General features: G+C 31.3%; 1 long non-coding RNA gene and 1 other non-coding gene across 2 annotated transcripts; both read left to right on the plus strand.

Moving 5' to 3' along the window:
* The first annotated feature begins 5,417 nt into the window (after nucleotides 1-5,417).
* On the plus strand, nucleotides 5,418-7,186 carry LOC114727608 (uncharacterized). The gene is made up of 3 exons (XR_003738595.1): nucleotides 5,418-5,488; nucleotides 6,513-6,593; nucleotides 6,935-7,186. It is a non-coding gene; the product is annotated as an uncharacterized LOC114727608 (long non-coding RNA).
* Nucleotides 7,187-10,502: 3,316 nt separating this feature from the next.
* Nucleotides 10,503-10,653, plus strand: LOC114727625 (small nucleolar RNA snoR2/U65). The gene has a single exon (XR_003738597.1). It is a non-coding gene; the product is annotated as a small nucleolar RNA snoR2/U65 (small nucleolar RNA).
* The last annotated feature ends 2,274 nt before the right edge of the window (nucleotides 10,654-12,927 follow it).

Consider the following 12,927-nt stretch of genomic DNA (forward strand, 5'->3'; position numbering starts at 1 on the left):
AGAGAAAAAAGTCTGTCTGAATCATTATTTTAAAATCATATAATGGTAAAGTGAAAGGTAAATGGAATATTTTGCTTTAAGTAGTAGCGTGATTGTTATTACAATGTTCTTTGCCTCTTTACTTTTGTAGGAAAAAAGTAAGAAAATATTAATAAGATGTTCTGATTTCTTTGTTTTCAGAACAAATTTCCGAACAAATAAGTGAACATATATTTTCAAACATGGTTTTTTTAATTGCTTTTGTTTTCCAAAACAAAAAACTGTTTTTAAAAAATTAAAAATGCAAGCAGGCCCTTAACCATTGACTGCCAAAGGAAAAAAAGATCAAATGTAAATTTAGAACATGGTTACACGTAAATTAAATTCATATTATTCATTTTTTTTCATTATCATCTCAATAGCCAACCATATGCTGCGGGGGGAAAAAACAAGAAGATCAAATGTTCCCTTGTGAAAGGCAATGTAATTTATCAACATGCATAAAAAAAATAAACAACTTCTGTTAGCTAGTTCTGTTATTTAATTTACCTTTAATATGAATCGATGATCATCAGCACAAAGATGATGATTTGATCTTCTTCTGAAAATGCACTAAAAGAAACAAAAGTGCAAACGAAGAGGCATTAAATAAATAGGTAAAATTTAAGTCCACTATAAAGAAATTATCTTTAAGAATCAATAAAACAAACGTATCTCCAAGATAGCTACTCCTCCAGTCCTTATTATAAGACTCAATTTGACTTTTTATTTGGTCCTAATTATAAGACCCAATCCATTTTGTCTCTTATATTTATGCATTTTTTTCCAAGATAATCCTTCTAATAATGATAGTTTTAGCCAATATACTTAATTAGCAAGGATATTTTAGGAATGACAATACTTATTTATTATAAATAACCAACTTAACTTACTTCCTTAATCTCCTCAAATAAGTCAATTGGGTCTTATAATTAGGACTGGAGGAGTAATATTTAATTACCTGTAAGATATATAGATGAGCTTGATGATATCTCAGGACTCCGAACAGTACTGACTTGTAGTTTTTGCAAATTTGACGGAGGCAACAAAATAGCACAAAACAAGGAAGAACAAACAAGAGATGAATGTGAATGGATATATGAAGAAAGATTAAACTCATTGATAGATAATAAAGGCATGATAAGAATTTGTTCTTTACTTGAGCTCTTGAATGATATGGAGATAGTAATTCCAAAGTTAAAGTAAGCTACACATTCATTTCTTAATTTGAAAGTTATTCAATGCATTTTCATTGCTTGAGCTTTGTTGCATTGCATGTTGCTTTCATCTGGGTCTATTCTATGTGTTGTTCCTTTTTTTTTCACCAGCATAGATATATTCCTATTGGAGGTAATCTTATTCGAGGCACTATCGTGCATGAAATATAAACATCTCTTCTAGCAAAAATTCGAACCTAATTCATTACGTTGTTCGGAATTAGTCCCATCTGCTAGTCTTTCATCTTTTTTCCCCCCTAGTCATACTCTCTTGTCTATTTCTTTCACTCATTCTCTCTCCCACTCATCCTGTGGATAAGTAAAGGTGTTTAAGAAAAATAAGATACATTTTTTACAAGTTAATTTTCCTCAACAAATTTTAACCAACTTTTTGAATTACGTAATTTAGTTATTTAAAGCTTCTATTTTGAGCTGGATGAAGTAAATGGATAAGAAAGTACTATCCCTAGTCTATAATACAAATTATAGTTCATATTATGAATTGTGTTGTAAACTAAATCTTATATTAAAGACAAGAGGTAGGACAATACTTATACCAAGTTATTTATATTCATTATATCAAATTCTGCAATCACACTAGACCTTGTGTTCTATTTTTGAAATATTAGTATTTAATAATAAATTCACATGAAATAAAAATGACATATGACTATATATGATTGAAGAACTTGACAAAATGAATATAAGTAATTTAACCTATGTGAATTTCTCCTTAATTCAAATCCCAACACAACATTTTTTTAATTGGTTTTTAGAGTTTGTTCAAATATACAAGTGTGTTGAAAATAAAATAAGAAACCCACACAACTATTAATTGCATTAATTATATATCTTGTATACAATCGAAAACGTTGTCAAGTCACGAGTCTAAACTAAAATATAGTTTCTATATATCAGCAAATCTGAGATTCCCAGACGAATGAATTAAATAATTAAATAAAATGTGATAGAATATGAACAGAAAAATATATATTGTAAAAAATTCAGAATGTAATGAAATAAAAAGGTTGGTAAAGAAGTAGCATTTTACCACAGATTGAAGAGTTAAGCAGATTCCAAACATATTGCCACCAAACTAAAGCAAGATTTGGTTGAGAAACATGACATTGCTACCTTCATTTGCCTGTGTTGGAAAATTTCATGCAATTGCTGCCTCCATATTTGCATAAGCATTAGTCTGAAACAAAGTATATTTCACGCAAGAAAATTTCCAGCAATTGTTTAGTATATAGAATTGATTTTACAATATGAAGAAATGAGTCAAATGACTCAAACTTATGATTATAATTTTTAAAAAAAATGATGTCTTTTAAAAGTGAATAAATTGCGGGAATGATCATTGATGATGAATGGGACGAAGAGATTTTAAATAAAAGTTGAACCATCGATATCATCTCCGACAGAAACAAAATCCATATCGCCAAAATACTAATACTGTATATATTATTAATGATTTGCTTTTTCACAAAGTAGAGGAGGGAGAAGCATATAACTCAAATTGGAAACACAATTATCCAGACTCACCACCAATGAATTACTCCCATAAGAAAAGCTGCCCAGAATAGAATCCAAAACTGAAGAACCAAAATTTTGAAGAACTAAGAAGGAAACATGCTCTGGAGCGTGCATTCTTGGTTAAACTCAAAAGATCCATTTTATTAGCATTCAGGATGGAAGATTGATTGTAATGAGGGAGAAAGTTAGTCAAAGAAAGCTTGATACAAGGACTTGTTTAGCTTTAAAGGTGCCTTCTTTCTCTGCCTTGTCGGTTCCTCCCCACCCTCGTCTCCTCGCATGATAACTATTTGCCGGTTCATTTCTAAAACTGATAAAGCCAGCTCCCCACTCGGGTCCTCACTTAACCGTTAAAACCAAGACTAGAATCATCTAAAAAAACAATAAGACCAAAATCATTCACCTTCAGCCCAGATGAAAGATACGGTTCACAAAGCAATAAAAAGGAAATCTGAATCAAAGACAAAAATGAAGAACATAACTTTTCCCACTTGTCTGGATGAGATTCGATGGCAGAGGATGGGGTTAAAGTGTTCAAAAACCTGAGATGGAACGCCCCAGAGGGTATTCAAAATTTGAAAACCCTTGGATTAGAGAGATGAGAATGTAGGGGAGAGAAGTTTGATCACAACCTTCTGGAATCTTTCTTTCGGGTTTGATGCTTGAAGGAGAGAAGACATTTGCTCAGTCAAATGATTTTGAATTTTGAATTTGAATGGAACGGTCTCTCTAGGGACCGACCCAAAACGGAAATAGATTCTCTCTTGCCTCTAGAGTTGTTGGCCTCTTCTCCATTTGTATGTCTCTGCAACTGCGATTCAGCCTTCTACAGTTCTGCATCACTGCGACTCTGAATGCTGCTTCACTCTCTTGTCTCCTTCTCATCTCCCATCTGCTTGGCTTCCCGCTGAACACACTCGAAAAGCGCTTTAGTGTAAGCGAACCTTTTTTATTTATGTTTTTACTCGTACAATCTCTTCTCTCATTTTGGGTGTTTTGTATTTTTTTAAAAAATTTATTACACTCGAATTTTATAATTTATATTAACAATATTCTGAAAAGTTAATTATATATATTCTGAAAAGTTAATTATAAAAATTTCATAAGATTATAGGGAATAATAAATGATTGTGCTAAGATTTTTTTTTGAAGAAAAACTTATAAGGATATGAAATAATTAAAACAATAATCTTCAACAACTTAAAAAATAATAATTTTTGCAATGTTTTTGCAATCGCTGATTCAAACTGACCCTTAGTATATACATTGATGATGATATTGATGATGATTAGCATGGGTGCATGCGTGTGAAGTATGAGTGTGCAGCGGACTTGAAGTAACAAAAAAAAAAACTCTTAATTGAGGGTATTTGGGAAACATATGTCATATTTATGATTATTACCTAATTTAACTAACTTTCTTAACTTAATTAAAATAGTTAAATAGATATTATATTAAAGACTGGAGGAGTATAATATTGCATGAGAGAGATGTAGAGAGAGGCGGACATCCATTTTTTAATGGGACATGTGAACACATCTAGATGTGGCTTTAATCCAAATGATTGGTAAAAATGAACATCTCATTTGGAATTTACAAGAATGGAGAAACCTACTTCTGCTTCCATTTTTAATATAATACCTTCCCACCAAAATTATCAATATAATTATAACCTTAAATTTAACACTTAAGCTAAGTAGCATTTCTCTTCACTTAGAGACTCATTATTTATAAACCATGAATAATAATATACTATCTCCAGTTTTTAATATAAAACCTGATTAACTAATTTGAGAAAATTAAGAAAGTTATTATATTATTTTAAATATTTGTATTATTTATTTTTTTTCAAACTAATTTTTCTCACTTATAAATTGACATATAATCTGATGATGCTCATAAATATTTTAAGAAAATTATGTAACATATCTTAAAATTAAGTAATTAATACTTTTTTAATCTCTCAAATTTAGTCAACCAGATGACCAAAGGTAGCACTTTTCTTTCTTACAAATGTCAATACATGATTGTACTGAAATCTGAATAGGATTTTAGAAACTTATTTGTCCTCTAAAGATATATTAAAGGATTAGAAGTTAGTTGATTGCCGTTTTTGCTACATCTGATAGTTAGGATAGCCATGTCCGGTCTAGCTGGCATTCCTAGATGAGGCATCCCAATCCCATGTGGAGCACCCTTTTTTGTAATATCCCAAATTTTATGGATTTGAGTAAAGCATGATGAAAGAGAAATTTTTAGAGAAATTGTTGAGATTAAGACCCTTAAAATATGGTCTGAATAATTATAAAGTTAATTTCAAGAATTTAGGACTTATTTTCTTGGAATATTCAAGAAAAATAGTTAGAGGCTAATTTTTGAGCTGAGATTTTTAGGAAAATTATTTTATGGACTAAAGAAGCTAATGGAAGAAGAAAATTCATATAAGATATCCAGGTTTGATTTCTGGAATTATCTGATTATCCTGGAAAAATAGAGAAGGATCAAATTGAAGGGAAAATGAAGACCAAAGGGTATAATAGTTATTTCACATGCCCTTACCGACTTATTATACCTTAATATCTTCTCCCTTCTTATTTTCCCCTGCTGCACGACTGAAACAGAGCAAGAGAGAGTCGGTGGATTAGGGGAAGAACGAGGAAGAAGAGGAGGTGATTGAAGGAGAAGATCGGTTCGTTCAAAGGAGGAAATCAAGCAAGGTAAGCCTTGTGAACATTCTCCTACTCTTCTTTCTCTCAACCGTTGCAACTTTAGAAGAGGAAATGACAATTTAAAACTCTCGGTTATGGAGGAAAAATCAGTATCTAAATGTAACAAAAGTAGTAAAGTGTAGATAGAGGCTTGATCAAGTAAGTTATGGGGTTGTATATGTTGTTGATTTGCTTTTGGAATGTTTGAACCGAGCCCCTGTTCTGCTTTTCTGGTGTGAGCGTTAGGTTTTATGAAAGAGAAGATGAGGTTGTGATGTGTGTGTGTGTATATATATATATGCGCGATGGCATGATGTTTACTCTTTCTTTTTCTGAGATTTCGGTGACTGGTTTGGGAGTACACTTGGTATCTGGAAAAATTTTCAGATTTGCTGTTCAATGTAGCGTGATATGTAGGAGAGGAAGAGAGACGATTAAAGCCCAAAGTGAAGACATAAGGAATATTTTGGAAGTGTGTATCTGTATGAATATGTTGTGGTTGAAAGTGAAATTGTCGTGTAAGAGAGGTGGGCCCGTTGGATTTAGTGGAAAGGGAGATGGTCAAAAAGTTTATGGATAGATTTATATATATGTGTGGTTGGTTATGCGTGTGAGAATCTGACATTTTTGAAGCTAGAAATTGATGAAAATTTTGTGGATACGCTTGGAAAGGTTAGCATTGAGTTAATGCTTTAAATATTTATAATTCTGGAAAATTCTACAGATTAGGAAGAGTTGTTGAAATTAATTGAGTACTCATTCTTTAATACATTTTAATGTTGAATAATGATTTGGGAAGGCAAAATTCAGATTTGGGACATTAAAGTAGTGGATAGAGTGATGTTTATGAAGCTGGAATTTCAAGAAAGTATGGGTGAAGTGTTGTTACTGTTATAAATATTAAGTAGGATCCTGAAAATATTCCAGGGTACATATTCATTTTTGAAAGAATTGGAATAAATAATCTACTTTACATATACTTATATATGTATATATATATATATTAATCTACCACTCCCTATATAATTTATAGGATTTGATATTTGTTCAAGTCCATTAAGAAGGGAGCCAAGGAAGAAGCAAGGGGAAGTTAGTACAGAAGAAAAAGCAAAAGGTAGTAACTCTTTTCCTTTAATGTGATTGTGCATTGATTGCCACATGCTTGGATGTGCCTTTATGCTGATTGTGCATGAGAACATGTAAGTTGCCTTTGCATAATAATATTTGTCATGACAATATGCGCTGGTTTCCATTTATTTTGGAATGTGGGCGCGATAGATAGCGATTAGCTATATGGGTGTATGGTGTATATGCATCATTGATTATACGTGGATGCAAGGTGTTGTTCTCTTTGGCCTGCGTAGCATGTTGTTTGTGATCTTGTATGATTACGTGAGGGAAATTTGTTACTACTGGGATTCTTTAGAATCTCACCCCTTCTTCCATGTAATACAGCAAGAGCAAGTACTCCTAAGGGCAAGGGAGTAGTGATCGGTGGAGTTTAAAGGTGCAGGAAGCCGGCGATCATTTGTACATATATATTTTGTTTAAAATGCATCTTATTTTGGAGTAAAGATATATATTGTATATCTATTTTGGTATGTAAATATTCCTCCATAAGGAGATGACTAAGGGCAGATAGATCATAATGACTGCTATTGAAGGAAATGGTCAAATTTTTTGATATAATTATTATTTGGCCTAAAATTATGTGTATCTAATTACGTATCTCGTCGTGTGAGCCAATGGCCAAGGTGTCAAATGTTAAACCCTATTGGTTATAGTTGACTTAATTCAGGATTCGAAGGGCCAGATGGAAATAAAAAATATATATAATTCCCAGGATGAAACCTGGCTTTTAATGGATCATGATTAAATAGAATAATTCTACTAGTATATAAGGGATAGGTATTACATTTTTCATTTTAGAAAAATTTGATATGTAAAAGCAAGTTTTATAAGTTCTCTAATTTGTTAATTAAGTCTTTCCAGTTATTTCCTTTTAAGCCCTTATTATCCTCTCAATTATAAATATTAGTCCCTATATTTATAATTCATTTCTAATATATAGACCTGTAGTGCCTTTTTTATTTTTTATTTTTGGAGATAATCTGTAGTGCTTATTTGGCCAAAGGCTATAGGTAGTACGAATTTAAGAAATACTACATCCGATCCTTAATATAAGAACTATTTGACTAATTTGAGTAGATTAAGAAAACTAGTTAGTTTAGTTATTTGTAATAAATAGGTGTTGTCTTTTCTAAAATATCATTTCTAGTCAAATATATTGGCTAAAACTACTATTATTACTTGAACTATTTTTTTTAAAAAAAGATAAATATAAAAGATAAAGTGAATTGAATTCTTATATCAAGGATTAAAATAAAAATTAAATAAACTCTTATACTCCTCCGGTCCTAATTATAAGACCCAATTGACTTATTTGAGGAGATTAAGGAAGTAAGTTAAGTTGGTTATTTATAATAAATAAGTGTTGTCATTCCTAAAATATCCTTGCTAATTAAGTATATTGGCTAAAACTATCATTATTAGAAGGATTATCTTGGAAAAAATGCATAAATATAAGAGACAAAATAGATTGGGGTCTTATAATTAGGACCAAATAAAAAGTCAAATGGGGTCTTATAATAAGGATCGGAGGAGTATTAAAGATGAGAAGTAATATAAATTAAAATTCAAACAACCCCTAACCATATGCTAGGCCAAGCAAGCGCTGCAAGTGGGCTTGTGGCCATTGTTTGATCATCACGACACCAAGCGCTTAACTCTCTCAAATTTAGAAAGAAAATAATAAATTAAAATGTAGTCTATAACTTCTTTTTAAATTATTTTTTTGAAAAAGATACAGTAATGAGGAGTTATAGTATTCTTAAACAAACGTTACTCGGTACATTCTACTAAAATCTCTTTTTCTAATAAAGTGAATGTTAGCATAATAATTTTTTTTATTTTGGTAATAAAAAAATTTTATGTCATAATTTTATTTTCAAAACATCCCATTATTTTTTATTTTTGAAAATCAACGGCAACAACCCAATTAATAAAAAAAATTTAATTAAAAATCAGCTGAAATTGTAATGATTTAGAAATTAATTTTTTCTGAATTTTTTCCTTTAAAACTTAGTAAGGAAAATTCTCTTTCAGTCAAACATGACTAAACAGGAATTTTGTAATTTGATAGAATGGCAATACTGTCCTTATGAATTAGAAAACCTAGTGTAAAAATGACACTTATTTAATTTTTTGAAAAACCTATTGTAAATGGCAATACCAACTCATTAATAACATTAAATAACGGTTAACTGCGCTACAAGAATTGAAAAAAATTTCATTTACTACGCACTAACTAACCTCTCAAAGTGTAAAAGACTCTAAGATCATGTAATAATACCGTTATAAGAATTTTTAATATCATTACGTGACTTGTTAACTGTATTATTAAAGTTGTAAATATATCTCTTCTTTAATTCATAAGGACAATATAGTCATTCTATCAAATTACAAAATTCTCATTTGGTCATATGTGACTAAAGGAGAATTTCTCTTGTTTAGTTGATCATTTCCAACAATCACTTTTCTATCATTTTCTCCAAGTTTTATAGTTTTTTAAGAAGAATTACAATAAAGTCTCAGGAAAAAAAAAAACTACCAATAAGTCTCAATAACAAGTTAGAAGTTGTTATTTCCTACTCTAGAACTTATCATTACAAGTCGATTAGGTTGTTGTTAGATTTTTTAGTAATTATATTTCTTTCTTGAGACTTGATTACAATTGTCTCCTTTTTTTACAGGGTCTTCTTCTTCTTTTTTTTTGGCCAACTACTCCATCCATCTTCTTTTTTATAAACAACTTTGGACTTCATTACATAGAAAAAAAATGGTTAAAAATAATAAATGGGTAGAAATTAAAACTTTTTTCTCCAAAATATCATTATTTTTGGGAAAAAGAATATAAGAAAGAGAATAAGAAAATTAGTATAATAAAGAAAATTATAAAAAAGAGAGAATGCGTGATGGATAGAAATGATAGCTTGGGAAACGACATAATAAATATATTCAGTATTGTAATAAGTAATTAATGGCGATAAAATAAGAAATTTGTTACAAAAATTTAAGACAACTTATAAATATTGTTTATATTTAGGGATAAAACCAAAATGACAGTTGTTATAGAAAAAATTACAAATAAAGACCCCAATATGTAAAATTGTGATTTGGGACATTCAATTTAAAAAATAATAAATAAAGACCAGGTCCATTATTACAAATACAAAATTTTGGTAAAATGTTTGAAATGCCCCTCAACCAAATTATGATTTGGTCTACTGAAATTATCATTCGCTAAAGTGAACTTGTCATTTTTGCATAGTCAACTTATCATTTGGCATACTCTCAGTCAAGTTGTAATTTGATCTACTAAAATTGTCATTCGCTAAAGTGAACTTGTCATTTCCCATAGTCAATTTGTCATTTAGCTGAGGGGCATTTTTGACATTTTACCAAAATTTTATATTTGAAATGTGAAATCATGTCTTTATTTGCTATTTTTCAAATGGAGAGTCTCAAATCATAATTTCACATATTAGAGGGTTTTTATTAGCAATTTTGCCGTTGTTACATATTTAAAAAAAAAAACAAAAAAAAAGGACAGAGGGAGGACAATGCGGTTCATTTCTTCGGTTGGCCCCCCAAAAAAAAATTAATTTCTTCGGGCACAACCGGACAAAGGGATAAAATAGCAAATTACAGAGGAGTTAGGGCCGTCGCTCCTATATGAACAGAATCTATTTTAATTTCTTCATGTCATCTTCGGCTATCGCCTCCTCTATGGTTTTCTTTATTTTTCGTGTGATTTAGAACACTTTGGCAAGGCTTCTTCATTTTCAATGGGGATCTAGACCTTATTCGTTGCCGAATACAACAAAAAGAGGGAAAACCATTGAAAAACGATCCATCTGTGTTTTGATTTTCTCTCCTCTACCTTGTTATTCTTCTTCCCAAATGTCCGATGCCATGTTGCCGGTAGCTACGAAGAGCTGTGACCAGCGATGCTATGATAGGACTGAGAGGGAGTTATCTGTTTCGCATTTTGATAGGAATCCGTGGATCTCTCATCTCCTGATCCTTCGGAGCCGATTTATGCGATTATATTCACAAAATTGTGGGTAATTCATTTATTATTTAACTAATTTTAGGGTTTTGAGATAGTGAAGTCGATGATGATTGCACTTATATGTTGCAAGTGCCGTCTGAAATTGTTGATTGATGGAAAATGCAGAGTTGTTTCTGAGACTTCCTTCTCTTCAGTTTTGAATTCACATTTGCATCGAATGAACTTTGGAGAAATATTGTGAGTTGAAATTACTAAATTTTTCCTTTGCCAATAGTTGAAATTGCTAATTACTAAATTAGAACTATAATCTTGTTTTTATGCTTCTTTGGCAATTTTCTAAAACCTATTTTTGTTTTTTTTTTTTTGCTAAAGCATAGGTATCCTCCTATTAGAGGCAATCCTATTCGAGATACTGTTGGGCACTAAATGTGGACACCTTTACCAGCAGGGATTCGAACCTTGGTTCGTCATGTTGTGAAGGACTAGCTCCTTCTGCTAGACCCAACTCTTGTTGATCTATTTTTGTATTATTGTTCACTCTGTAAATTGCCTATTACGCTTTTGTTCATTTTCGGTTTCTTCGCTAAGTAGTGTGTTAAACAGCCCAATGAACCAAAAACAGACTTTGCCTCTAGTGACCTCATTCTAATCAGTGTTCATGTTCCACATCAACAAATGAGCATATGACTCGGCACTGATCTTAGATAAGAGGCTCTGCATTGCTCTGTTCACATATATTCCAGCCAGTCAATCGTTATTACAGTTCTCCATTCATCAACAAAAGGAGCACATGTATTATTTCTGGATTGATCTTTAGATACAAAGCTCTTAAAAATTAATGTTATTTTTGCGCTCATGTAAAATATCAAGATATCATTTTGATTTGCTATGGTTATTGGCTTATCATCTATGGTAATAGTGTTGGTAATTAAGAAAACACTATTTTTGGTTGTTTTGACAATATCTTGTTAAAATATTGATACAATTTGACTTAAATATTGTTATTTACAAATTTTTTCACGGAATTTATAAGTCAATTTATAAATATTTCTCCAGAATTTATAAATTTTCCTTTAGAAATTTGCAAACCCAATTATTATTAAAAGCAAAATGTCTTGGCCAGAAAAATATATTATCTCCTATTTTAATTATAAGACTTCGTTTGTAAACTATAAGTGAGATCTTATAATTAGGATAAGAGGTAGTACTTCCTACAATCCTAAATATAATATCTATTTTACAGTACAACTAATTACAAAATTGGCTAATTATACTACAAAATAAGTTTTACTTATTTTTTTAAATTACATGCCAATGCTTGAGTTAATGTTTAGTGTTTTCTTGGTTTGACCAAATGTTGTTGGTTAGTTAAAATTAAGGGAAAATAGCTGAAGAGTCGGGGAAAACAAATAGCACTAGAAAATGTCAAGAAATGAAATAAATATGAATCCCTATAGACTTGAGTGTGATCTGAAAACATATATGAAAAGACACCCTTAAACTTAAAAGGCAAATTAAAGTAAAGAAGGAGAAAAAAGTTTGAGAGATCATGACTTGAATGAAGATGCAAACCTAAGGAATGTTGGTCCATGGAAAGCTTCAAGATCAGCATCTTACCTTCACGGCAGACGGATGCAGAGGAAGCCAATATTGGAGTCAGAGTTCAATTTGAAGGGTATGGAGGTTTTTCTCAAGGAAAGTCCATCTACCATATCTCGGTTGGGTTTTTTTGTTGGTACGGATATGATCTGCAGGAATCTGAATAAGAAACCCAATTTGGGTTCTTAGCATATCTTAGCCCATTGCTTCAACTGTTTGATGGTCTGGTATATTAGGAACTGCTCTTGAATTTCCAATGGCTTTTTTTTCCTACTGGATTTTCTTTAGCTTTATGTTCAATGCTTTCGGTGTGAGTTATCAGATGCATCTTCTTTAAGCTTAGTGTTCCACTCATATTTGCAAGGTCTAGATTTCATCCCAGCATCATGATCAAGTACAGCTTTGGTGAAATTTCTGAGTATTACAGGCGTTCTCACTATTTATATGGGATTGCCGACTTAAAGTTGGTTCTTTGCCCGTTTTATTCAAACCCAATTTGGGTAGATGCCCCTTATTCCTCTCTTGATCTCGGGGAGCTGCAGTAAGAGGATTATTCAGAAGAGGCATTACTTGCTCATGTTCTGCAGATAGATCTTCAGCTTTGCTTTTGTGGATTGACATGGATTTTATCTTACTGCAGCTAGCTGGAGGCTGTTGAATCCTTTTACTCTCTATGGTGTTGGAGGTTTTAATTATGGTTGGTGCTTGTTATACT

The sequence above is a fragment of the Neltuma alba genome, unplaced genomic scaffold (assembly GCF_004799145.2).
Source record: "Neltuma alba isolate B1F8T4 unplaced genomic scaffold, ASM479914v2 tig00012499_pilon, whole genome shotgun sequence".
Lineage (NCBI taxonomy): Eukaryota > Viridiplantae > Streptophyta > Magnoliopsida > Fabales > Fabaceae > Neltuma > Neltuma alba.